Genomic DNA, 12,802 nt, shown 5'->3' with positions numbered 1-12,802 from the left:
TGACCAAATTAAAATGGAGATCCACCAATATATGGAAATAAATGACAACAACACAAAGCCCCAACTTCTGTGGGATGCAGCGAAAGCAGTCTTAACAGGAAAGTATATAGCAATCCAGGCATATTTAAGGAAGGAAGAACAAACCCAAATGAATAGTCTAATGTCACAATTATCAAAATTGGAAAAAGAAGAACAAATGAGGCCTAAAGTCAGAAGAATGAAGGACATAATAAAGATCAGAGAAGAAATAAACAAAATTGAGAAGAATAAAACAATAGAAAAAAATCAATGAGACCAAGAGCTGGTTCTTTGAGAAGATAAACAAAATAGATAAGCCTCTAGCCAGACTTATTAAGAGAAAAAGAGAATCAACACACATCAACAGAATCAGAAACGAGAAAGGAAACATCACGACAGACCCCACAGAAATGCAAAGAATTACTAGAGACTACTATGAAAACCTATATGCTAAGAAGCTGGAAAACCTAGGACAAATGGACAACTTCCTAGAAAAATACAACCTTCCAAGACTGACCAAGGAAGAAACACAAACTCTAAACAAACCAATTACCAGCAAAGAAATTGAAGCGGTAATGAAAAACTACCCAAGAACAAAACTCCAGGGCCAGATGGATTTACCTCAGAATTTTATCAGACATACAGAGAAGCCATAATACCCATTCTCCTTAAAGTTTTCCAAAAAATAGGAGAGGAGGGAATACTCCCAAACTCATTCTATGAATCCAACATCACCCTAATGCCAAAACGAGGCAAAGACCCCACCAAAAAAGAAAACTACAGACCAATATCCCTGATGAACATAGATGCAAAAATACTCAACAAAATATTAGCAAACTGAATTCAAAAATATATCAAAAGGATCATACACCACGACCAAGTGGGATTCATCCCAGGGATGCAAGGATGGTACAACATTCGAAAATCCATCAACATCATCCACCACATCAACAAAAAGAAGGACAAAAACCACATGATCATCTTCATAGATGCTGAAAAAGCATTTGACAAAATTCAACATCCATTCATGATAAAAACTCTCAACAAAATGGGTATAGAGGGAAAGTACTTCAACATAATAAAGGCCATATATGATAAACCCACAGCCAACATCTTACTGAACAGCGAGAAGCTGAAAGCTTTTCCTCTGAGATCGGGAACAAGACAGGGATGCCCACTCTCCCCACTGTTATTCAACATAGTACTGGAGGTCCTAGCCACGGCAATTAAACAAAACAAAGAAATACAAGGAATCCAGATTGGTAAAGAAGAAGGTAAATTGTCACTATTTGCAGATGACATGATATCGTACATAAATAACCCTAAAGACTCCACTCCAAAATTACTAGAACTAATATCAGAATTCAGCAAAGTTGCAGGATACAAAATTAACACACAAAAATCTGTGGCTTTCCTATACACGAACAATGAACTAATAGAAAGAGAAATCAGAAAAACAATTCCATTCACAATTGCATCAAAAAGAATAAAATACCTAGAAATAAACCTAACCAAGGAAGTGAAAAACCTATACCCTGAAACCTATAAGACACTCTTAAGAGAAATTAAAGAGGTCACTAACAAATGGAAACTCCTCCCATGCTCCTGGCTAGGAAGAATTAATATTGTCAAAATGGCCATCCTGCCCAAAACAATATACAGATTCAATGCAATCCCTATCAAATTACCAACAGCATTCCTCAATGAACTGGAACAAATAGTTCAAAAATTCATATGGAAACACCAAAGACCCCAAATAGCCAAAGCAATCCTGAGAAGGAAGAATAAAGTGGGGGGGGATCTCGCTCCCCAACTTCAAGCTCTACTACAAAGCCACAGTAATCAACACAATTTGGTACTGGCAGAAGGACAGAGCCACAGACCAATGGAAGAGAATAGAGACTCCAAACATTAACCCAAACATATATGGTCAATTAATATTCGATAAAGGAGCCATGGACATACAATGGGGAAATGACAGTCTCTTCAACAGATGGTGCTGGCAAAACTGGACAGCTACATGTAAGAGAATGAAACTGGATCACTGTCTAACCCCATACACAAAAGTAAATTTGAAATGGATCAAAGACTTGAACGTAAGTCATGAAACCATAAAACTCTTATAAAAAAACATAGGCAAAAATCTCTTTATGGCATAAACATGAGTGACCTCTTCTTGAACATATCTCCCTGGGCAAGGGAAACAAACGCAAAAATGAACAAATAGGACTATATCAAGCTGAAAAGCTTCTGTACAGCAAAGGACACCATGAATAGAACAAAAAGGTATCCTACAGTATGGGAGAATACATTCATAAATGACAGATCCAATTAAGGGTTGACATCCAAAATATATAAAGAGCTCATGCACCTCAACAAACAAAAAGCAAATAATCCAATTTAAAAATGGGCAGAGAAACTGAACAGACACTTCTCCAAAGAAGAAATTCAGATGGCCAACAGACACATGAAAAGATGCTCCACATCGCTTGTCATCAGAGAAATGCAAATTAAAACCGTAATGAGATATCACCTCACCCCAGTAAGGACGGCTACCATCTAAAAGACAAACAACAACAAATGTTGGCGAGGTTGTGGAGAAAGGGGAACCCTCCTATACTGCTGCTGGGAATGTATATTAGTTCAACCATTGTGGAAAGCAGTATGGAGGTTCCTCAAAATGCTCAAAATAGACTCACCATTTGACCCAGGAATTCCACTTCTAGGAATTTACCCTAAGAATGCAACACTCCAGTTTGAAAAAGACAGATGCACCCCTTTGTTTATCGCTGCACTATTTACAATAGCCAAGATATGGAAGCAACCTAAGCATCCATCAGTAGATGAATGGATACAGAAGATGGACACCCTGTATTTGTTTGCCCTGGGGGAAGCTAGTTGTCATACTGTGAGAGAGCCCTGTGTAGGGATCCATGTGACAAAGGAGGGAGAGGACTACCAACAGCCACTTGAGTGAGCTTGAGAATGGATCCCCCAACCCCAGCTGAGCCTTCAGATAAAATGACAGCTTGACCTGGACCACAGCTTGACTCCCAAGAGCCCTTGAGCCAAAGGCACACAGCTAAGCAAGAATGCTGATTCCTGACTGCAGGAAACTAAAAGACAACAAATATTTACTGGTTTGGGGGCAATGTGTTATTTTACAATAGATAACTATCTGGGAGAAGGGCGTCCAGGCAGGGGTTACAAGTAAGGGCAAAGGCCCCAGGGCAGGAATGTACTAGGTGCAGTTCAGGAATAATGGCAAAGTGGCTGCAGTGGCTGGTGCAGAGAGAGCAAGGGGTAGAAGCACACATCAGAGGAGGTGGTGGGGGGTGGGCTCCGACAGCAAGGATTGCTGAGAAGCTGCTGTAGTTGTCTAGAACTCTCTGTCATGAGGGTATCCTATAACACACATTAAGGCATAAGTTATTAATAAGTCCTTTCTGTTTTCTCTGTGATGCTAAACTACACTTCTTTCTAATAGGCTGAATTTCATATAATTTCATTCCAATTTTTGCACAGAAATGGTCTGGCTTGGAAAGTGAGATAAGAAAAGGTGGAAAGTAATGGAAAATGGGCAAAAAGAAAATCACCTACTGAGGTCCTCTAAAGACCACCAATCCAATCCAGGTCTGAGCAGGATGAAACTCTAGACTCAACTGAGAGGAGGACAAGCTATGATTAACAGGTGTAACTGCCACCAGATTTTGGATATCAATATAGCACAGACAATGGGGCCATAGAGAAAACAGCTTATAGCAAAACAACATTATCTGTCTCCTTTCCCCCCCAAAAAAGAAGGGCAGATACACTCAGTGTTGCATGCACATGGTCAGGTTAGCCTAGGCCTGAGATACTAAGTCAAGACTTTTGTGTGTCCATCTCTTATTTTAATCCTTAAATTGTTATTCAAGAATTAACATTGTAGACAATGTTCAAAATATTTGGCTAGAGTATATGGTAAATACCCTTTTGTTGGCTGAAAAACTGGCCTTAAAGAACAGAATCTAAGAATGATTATTAAAGATGCCTAATCATGATGCAGTAATCTCAGGGGTAGGTGGCTTTATAAAAAGTATTCAGACTTAGTTGAGCTTTAAAAAGTCACTCTAGAATGTACAAACAAACGTTGTAGAAGAAGCTACATTAAATCTTCCATTTAGTGGTTCTCTAAATGATAGGGGATGAAGAAAATTCAAAAAGGCCAGTTTTCTCAGTATAGGCTGTGAAATGAAACCAGAGATCCCAATCGATTTCCCCATTTTTTTTCACAAAGCACCCAGGAAAGTGGTGGTAACTTTATTTTTGAAAATTTTGTAAGGAACTATGGTTTGTTTGGAAAGTAACCGTAGACAAAAGATAACATGATTTCAAGAATGAAGCACAGCATCATAGCAATTACCCAGTCAGTAAGTACAGAACTGAATTCTGAAGGCTATTAAATTGTCCTGGGATGAGCTACTATTTACCCTACTCAGAGGACAAAAGAAGATAAATCTATTTTTATCCTCTCATAAAACCTCAGCTCCATAAAGGAGGAAGCACTGGTCTCCATTAATCTATTATCAGGAACAAAACATAATGGCGTTGATCAAGATAAAAGTGACCAGCATACTTCTTCCTGAGAAGTTCTGAAATGCGACTGATCACTCTAGTCTGATTCATGAATTCCGGAAAAGACAGGAGAAGGAAAGCTACAAGGTGTTTCTACTTCTGGGCAGAGACGGCAACCCTCTCTTCCCCAACCGCCTCCCACCGCCCCCACCATAGCCTATGTTGGAGGAGCTCCGTAGAATTAGACTTGGCTCCATTACAGGCTCTGCCTTTTTTTTTTTTCCTTCCTGTGCAACTATAGACAAGTCAGGACGCTCGGAACTGTATCCGAACTGCAAAGGTCTTTGGCACGACCATGGAGGGAATTTCTGTGCAGAGAATGGCAATGACTTGCCCAAACTCACAGCCTACAGCAGAACTGGAATTCAAACCCGAGTAAAACCAACCACTCAGTTTTCACGAATAAGTGGAGGAATAACGATGTGCACACAGCATTGCTTCCGGAAACTTGGAAGACCAGATGCGGGCCAAACAGCTGTGCATGACTTCCTAAAGCGCCAAAACGTCGTAGAAGATCACTGCCAAGTGGCGATGCAGAGCCAGGACTGCAGCCCCAGCCCAAGTAGGCGCCTCAGTCCTGCACCGCGGGCGCCGCCAGCCAGACCCAACTCCATACAGCAGACGCCCCCTCGGCCAGCGCGGCCCAGCCCCGGGAGGGCGTAAAAAGGAAGGCGGCGTGTGCATCCCGCCGCGACTCACCTGTCACCCGGGCCGCGCCTGGGCGCACGCGCAGTGCCGGCGATCACGCGCAGAGTGGGCGCCCCGTCCTCACCCTTCAGTCTTCGCAGGACTACCCTTTTTGCCCTAGCCCCGGATCTTCTGCCGGCTGGACCCGGCTTCCGCCCCGGTGGGGAGGGGCCCCCTGGCCGTCACATGACCAAAGGGGCGGAGACCTGGGCGGAGCATCATGTGACCATTTGGCGGCGAGAGCTGATGACGCATGAGCCTGCGCTCGGCGTTTCAGCTACAAGGGAAAGGAGTTAAGCAAGGAGTTGGGGTCTTGTGTGGGAAGTCGGGGTGCAGCCAGACGGATCTAGGTCGGGCAGCCAGGTAAGTCAGAAACGGGGGGTGGTGATGCGGGGGGTGGCGGGAGGTGTCTCCTCCTTCTCGTGCGCTCCGCAGCTGCCCTGAGCTGGGCTCTCTGGACCTGGGCTTTGGGCCTAGTTCTTTTTCACCTTTAGCAGTGAGGCTGCGGCAGTTGACTTACCTTTCCGGGACGTCGTCTCTCCATCCTTCAGCCCAAGTGTGTGGGGAAAAGATCACGAGTTCTTCGTGCGGACTAATCTGGTTTGAGCTTTGAAATCAGGGCCTTGGGCAGCGCGTTTAAGTAAACACTCTGAGCCTCAGTTTCCTTTTCTCGTCTATAAATGGTTGTGAGGATTAGCGATGAGAATGAAGTTTCCGGGCACCAGTTTACGGGCACGGGGAGCCGAAAGGGTGCTTGCCATTACAGTTTTAACTGGCCAAATGTTTACTGACGCCTGTTTAGTGTAAGGAGCGGTTTTATATGCTGGAGAATAAGTCAGAGTTCTAGTTCCTGTGGCTCCCAGGGTGAAGGAGTGGCAGACATACGAGCAAATACTTCTGATAAGCTTTACTGAGTTTTATAATAGAAGTGTGCATGTGATTGTGGTAGGCATAGTGGTAGCAGGAGGCAAGGAATGAGCGGTCGCTTGTGCAGATAAGAGAAGTCTTCGCAAAGAAAGCTGTGTTTTGAAAAAGAAGACACAGCTCTGGCTGAACTTTGATAGGCCTCTGTAGACTTAAGGTGGTCGGCCTAGGGTCTGTAAATTGTTCTGTGTCTACTACTGTGTTGTACAGGAAGATGAGAAGAGGCAACAGTAGAGAAGTGTTTTTACATTAGCTGGTAATTGGTCTTGCTTAGAGAAAAATCTTACAGACCTGCTACGGCCTGAATGTTTGTGTCCCTTCCCCACCCCACATCTGGTACATTGAAATCCTGGCGCCAGTTTCTGGGTTTTAGGAGATGGGGCCTTTTGGAGGTGCCTAGGTCAGGAGGATGGAGTCCTCATGAATGGGGTTAGTGCCATTATAAAAGAGGCTCCAGAGAACTCCCTTCCCTTTCTACCTTGTGAAAACAAAGAGTAAGAAGGCATGGGCTATGACCAGGAGGAGGGCTTTCACCAGAATGTGACCATGCAGGCTCCTTGATCTTGGACTTCCCAGCCTCCAGAATTGTGAGAAATAAATGTCCATTTATAAGGTAACCAATCTGTGGTATTTTATTACAGCAGCCTGAATGGCTTAAGACAAGGCCTGTAAGGGGAGGCACAATAGCATGCTAGGGAAAAACTCAGCAAATACATAACCTTGTTTTATTATTGGAGACCATAGGTACAGGGAACAAAAAGATTGTTGTTACTTGGGGAAGGCTTCAAGAGGAGGTTGATTTAAACCAGGATTTCTCAACCACTGCACTATTGACATTTGAGGACAGGTAATTCTTTGCTGGGGGAGGGGTTTGTCCTATGAATTATGTAGTTTGCTATACTTAGTGGGAGAAATAGGGAAAAGTGTGTCTACTTCATCTTTCCTTTCCATCCATTCTCTTAACTTCTCAGGCTGAATCTTTTCCCTTGAAAAACTCCAGAATTACAGAAGGAAATTTTCTCCAGATCTCTGCAAGTGGAAAGTTTCATTGGAGTAATGTGAATTTTGCATTCAGATAATAAGGATAGCTACCATGTGGTATACACTTTGCATTTTACTGGATTGTATTAATTCTTACATACACTGTGCCTTGGCAGTTTGAGCTGCTATAAAAAAAATACCATAGATTGGTGGCTTACAAAACGGGAATTTATTTCTTGTATTTTTGGAGACTGGAAGTCTGAGATGAGGGTGCTGGCACATTTGGATCTGGGCCCTCGTGACTTGCAGAAGGCCCCTTTCTCACTGTGTCCTTACGTGGTAGAGAGCAAGCAAGCCATGTTGTTTCTTCCTCTTCTAATAAGGACATTAATCTCTTCAGGAGGGCCCCAAGCTCATGCATAACATAATCTGAACCTAAAAGCCACCTTTCTAAGTATTATCCAAATACATTGGGATTAGGGCTTCAACATACATATTTTGGGGAGGACTCAATGATCTCAATGTTCTCCATACTTGTTTGGCCCTAAGGAACATTAGGGTGTTCATAAAAATACACATTCCTCAGAAAGTCCTTAGTAATGCTGTGAGGTAAGTATGATTATTTCCTTTTTTACAAAGGAGCAAACTGAAGATAGAGAAGTTAAACAACTTAACCAAGGCCATACAGCCTTAAAAGGCATGGGCAGGACAGAATTTCCAGGCATCTATGTCCAGTGTCCACTTCCTTAACACTGCTCTGTATTGTTGCTCACAGCATTATAATGATGAAGTTGACGGTAATGTTCATTTCCACTTTTAAAGACTTACCCACTTTATTATACTTGTTAACGCATTCAGTCGTCACAGTAATCCTTGAGGTACACACTAGATCATTCCTATTTTACAGAAGGGAAAAAGTGAAGCATAAAGAGATTAAATAACTTGATTAAAGCCATTCAGTTATTCAAGTGACAACATCAGGCTTTGAACTCAGGAAATCTGGCTCCAGAGGCTGCAAGCTTAATCCCTACTTTATATCGCCTCCATGTTTTACTCTATCATGTAGCTAGCATTTATTTTAGTGTAAGCATGTTTCATGTTACCGTTAAGTAAAATTGAAATTCCAGGTAGATATCCCCTGTTTATACTATGGTTTGCCCCTGTCTTGCTTTCCTCCTAGTTCATAGAAATAGTACACTTTGATAGTGATTTCTCCAGAACTGTGCAGTCCAGGGTAGTAGCTACCAGCCACGTTTGGTTATTTAAAGTTAAATCGGTTAAATAATATTTAAAATTCAGTTCCTCAGTCAAACCACATTTCTGGTAATCGATAGTCATATGTGCCTAGTGTCCACTATATTGGAAAGTGAAGATTATACAACATTTTTGTCATGGCAGAAAGTTCTATTGGACAGCAGTGTTCTAGACAATTTAGAGTAACACCCAAATCAAGACTGACTAGAAAACTGAATACTTGAACCATATCATTTGATCCTTGCAGGACTGTGTTTTATGACTAACAATTGGTGCCGTAACAAGTAAGCCCAAATCTAAATGGCCTTGCTTTTATTTTTGGCTTTGCACAATTCAAGTTTTTATATCTTTCATGTGTGGGGCCTGATTGGTGGGGAGTGTTGCACCAAGCAGTGATATAGTATCCTAGTGATCCTCCATCTTCACTTATAGCCTCTGAGGTCACTGTGCTGCTTGTTTCCAGCTATCAAATGGGAACTATTATTGACAAACTGTGTGGTTTTAATGGACTGAGCCTGGAAATGGCTTATATGGTTGAAGGGGAAATGAGTTTGATGAGCACAGAGCTAGTATATGCCACAAGTATCTTGTTGTTAGCTTACCCTGAGAATAACTTAAGAAACAGTCCTAGGAAGCTTATTATTGCATCTATTGTAAGGCTATTATTGAGGATATCTTTTATGAGTCTTATTATCTCATGTATGATGACCCATGTAACCTTGATTGCCATGGAAAGATTTATTTTTCCAGAGTTCATCTTTACGGAGAACGAGAATCCTATAACTCACTTTTTAATCAGGAAACTCATAGCTGTGTAGAATCCTAAAGAATTCTAATCCTTGCATGATTGCATTCTAATTTTCTCAGGTACTTGATTTTCCCTTTAATCTGTTTTTTGATCCTGATTTTTATGAACTTATATCTTTCCGTCTTACTGCATATGTTTGTAATATATTGTGTAACTGTCTCAACTTATTTGGTGTGGCAGAGTGAGTTTGTAAATGAATACTCTATTTCACCAAACTGCAAATGTTCAAAAATCATCATTGGTTCTTCATTCATATTCATAGTGATATTTTCTCTCTTGGTGTGAAATTTTAATACCACAAAAAGTCCCCCTTGTATCATACTGAGAACCTTTGTCCCATCATCTGGATTTGAACATCTGTAACATTTTGCCATATTGCTTCAGGTCTTGATTTTTAATAAAAATTTAAAAAATAGATAAAGCTGAAAATCCCATTTGACTGCCCTAGGCCCAACTGGACCAATTTTTTACCCTGTATTAAGACTGTCTACACTATGCTCCAAAATATATTACTGAATATTTGTTAATGAATGATTTGAATTGATGAGTTGTGGATGTTTGTCTGTAGTAGATTAACCTGTCAAAAATAGAAATCAGCATCTTAGGCATCTTCTCTGAGTACCCTGTGTCTTTTTTAGTGAGTCTAATGACTGACACAGTAAGGTGCTCCGTACCTGTCCTTTGAATCAGTGAAGTGAATCTAATTTAAAAGAATCAACAATTGAGAAACTACTGTAGTAGTCCCGGTGTGAGATTAAGGTGGTAGCTATGGAGAGGATAGAAATGCCAGAGATCCTGGACAGTTCTCCACAGGGGAAAGTAAGGGCAGGAGGCAGGTCCCAATGCTACTTAATTGTGCAGTGTGTGCTTGTCCACAGTGAGATGCCCCTTCCATCTTAAAAGATGATAAACCTGAGTTCTCAGAGGCTAAAGCAATCTGCCCATGGTTACTCAAGAGTTAAGTGGCAGGGCCTGAATTCAAGCACTGTCTGTATGATTCTAAGAAAGTACCTTCTTTCTGCTAACTTGTACAGACTGAAGAACCACCTTCCCATCCCTCTAAGCCTGTGTGATTTCTCCCCACTTTTCTAACTGGTGTCAGTGGATTGAATTTCAGGTAGCTTCTGAATTAAGCAAAGATGGCTCTTTGTAGGGAGCTTTACTAAGTGGTCCAAAGCTTAAAGATTTGGTAGTTGAAGATACAGATTAGCGAGTGTTTAATACGAAGGTAATAACTGAAACTGTTATAGTGGATAAGCTACCAGAAGATAAGAATTTATAGGGAAACTCTGCTTTTACTGAAAACAGAATCTGGGATATCCCCAAGTGTTTAAATCTGTTAGAACCCAGAGGACCATCAGGGATACACACACACACACACTATATATATATACATATATATATATATATATGTGTATATATATACATACATACATATTCATATATTTTTTTAGTTTTCAGCATTCAATATGTATATATGTCAGATGAGTTAAAAATTACAGGTTTTTGAAGTTTTCCCTTGTTAAACCATTTTACTATGGCTATTTTCATTTTTTAGAAAAATGAATCACCTACTTTTCCTAACCCATTTATATTTCAGCTTTTTAAGACCACTGCTGTTGTTGAATTATTCAGAGAACTAAGGAATATTTTCGAAGAGAGTATTCTGCCTCTCTTGAATAATGAAGACAGTTACCTTTCCCATGTTGTGAGTGCATCTGTTTGCTGGCCCAGATGAGGGCACAAATGCTTCAGTGCCCCTTCAAGGGATATAGATTGTAGATAATAGTGTGTCATTTGTGGGATATTGGGTACATTCATAGGAACATTTACCGCAGTTTATTTTCTTATGTAGTTATTACTTGGACTCATAAATCTTATTTCATTGTGTTTGAAAACTTAGGTAATAATTTCAAGATGCCAGGACGTTCCAGTTCAAATTCATGTTCAACTGGTTTTATATCCTTCAGTGGTATAGAATCTGCTCTCTCCTCGTTGAAAAATTTCCAATCCTGTATCACCTTCGGAATGGACACAGCCTCTAGTGTTGCTCTGGATCTAGTCGAAACTCAAAGTAAGTAATAATTAAAACATTCTTTTGTGTCTACTTTGAGGTGACCTTGTGTGGAGGCATTACTCTGGGGATGTGAGATACTGCTTCCCTTAGGAGTGTCCTTGAGACAGTTGTTTAATCCCTCTGGGCATCTGTTTTCCCATCTTGTTCTACATGCCACATAGCGATGCACTAAGAATGAAATGAAATTGACTCATTCATGAGTGTTCCTACAGTTATGTGCCACTAGAAATTGCACTAGAAATGTACAGGCTAAAATATGAAGGTTCCCGGCCTCAAGCAGCATACAATATAAAGTATGTGACACTGAACTATGAGGTAGACAAATACATTCTGATCAAGTTATTTTACAGCAATTTAACTGTACTTTGTTCATGCTTGATTACTCAATAGACAAAGTTTACATTAGGGGTACCAGCAGAAGAAGACCTACAAAAGCAGAAAGTTCAGCTTTGGTGAAGTCTATTAAAATTTTTCAGTCAAAAGACCTTGAAAGATGTTGCTTGATTTCTTCCGATTAGAGTTGTTTTTACTTTATATTATATATGGAGACAGGAGAACATTATAATATTTTTGGGTTGTTTTTAATATCACTGTTTTATTTGCAATTTGATTGTGATGTGTCTTGGTGTGATTTTTTTTTTGTTTTAATTATGTTTGGTGTTTTTTAAGCTTTATGGATTTCTGGGCTTATAGTTTTGATCAAATTTGGAAAAATTTCTGCCTCTATTTCTCCAAATACTTTTTCTGTTCCTCCTCTCCCCTGTCTTACTGGGACTTCAGTTACATGTATGTTTAGACTGCTTGATTTTGCCGTATAAATCACTGGGGTTCAGTTGACTTTTCTTCCAGTCTTTTTTCTCTCTGGCTTTGGTCTAAAAGTGTCTGTTGCTGTGTCTTCAAGTTCATTAGTCTTATCTACTGTAGTGGCTAATCTGTTGTTAATTCTATCCAGTGAATTTTAAATTTCAGATACTGGTTTTCAGCTACAGAACATATAAAAAAGAATTGAATGGAATCTTACTTCTGTCTTCTATTTCTCTCTTCAGTATGTTCCTGTTTTCTATATTCTTGAGTATATGAAGCATATTTATAATAGTTGTTTTAATATCCTTGTCTGCCTATTATATAACCTCTGTTGCTGCTTCTTCACATGGTTATTGTGTTGTTGAATGTTTGGATTTTGTTGTCTTCCTTTGAAGAGTTTTGACCTTTGTTTTGGCAGGCATCTAAGTACATGTGGATTAGGCCGATCCTTTCCAGGCCTGTTGTTAAACTTTGTTAGGGTGGGTGTAGTGTAGCATTACTTTAGGGCTAATCTAACTTTGTTACAAAGCTTGGCCTTTCTGGAGTCTCTTGGTTGCCCAGAACATTCAGTTAGATAGCTCTACTCTGCTGGATGGAATTTGAATGTCTTCCAGTCCTGCAGGAATTCCAGG

At 40.4% G+C, this 12,802-nt stretch overlaps 1 protein-coding gene across 1 annotated transcript in view; it reads left to right on the top strand.

Annotated features, from left to right (window-relative positions):
- Positions 1–5,537: 5,537 nt before the first annotated feature.
- The window catches only part of LOC118935858 (serine/threonine-protein kinase TAO1-like), a 136,540-nt gene continuing 129,275 nt past the window's right edge, over positions 5,538–12,802 (top strand). Inside the window, exons 1-2 of the mRNA XM_057497744.1 lie at positions 5,538–5,685; positions 11,193–11,363. The gene's annotated coding sequence lies outside the window, so the exon portion shown is untranslated. The remainder of the gene's footprint in view (positions 5,686–11,192; positions 11,364–12,802) is intronic.

The sequence above is a fragment of the Manis pentadactyla genome, chromosome 3, assembly GCF_030020395.1.
Source record: "Manis pentadactyla isolate mManPen7 chromosome 3, mManPen7.hap1, whole genome shotgun sequence".
Lineage (NCBI taxonomy): Eukaryota > Metazoa > Chordata > Mammalia > Pholidota > Manidae > Manis > Manis pentadactyla.
Note: the sequence above shows the minus strand (reverse complement) of the source record. Positions and strands in the feature narration are given on the sequence as shown.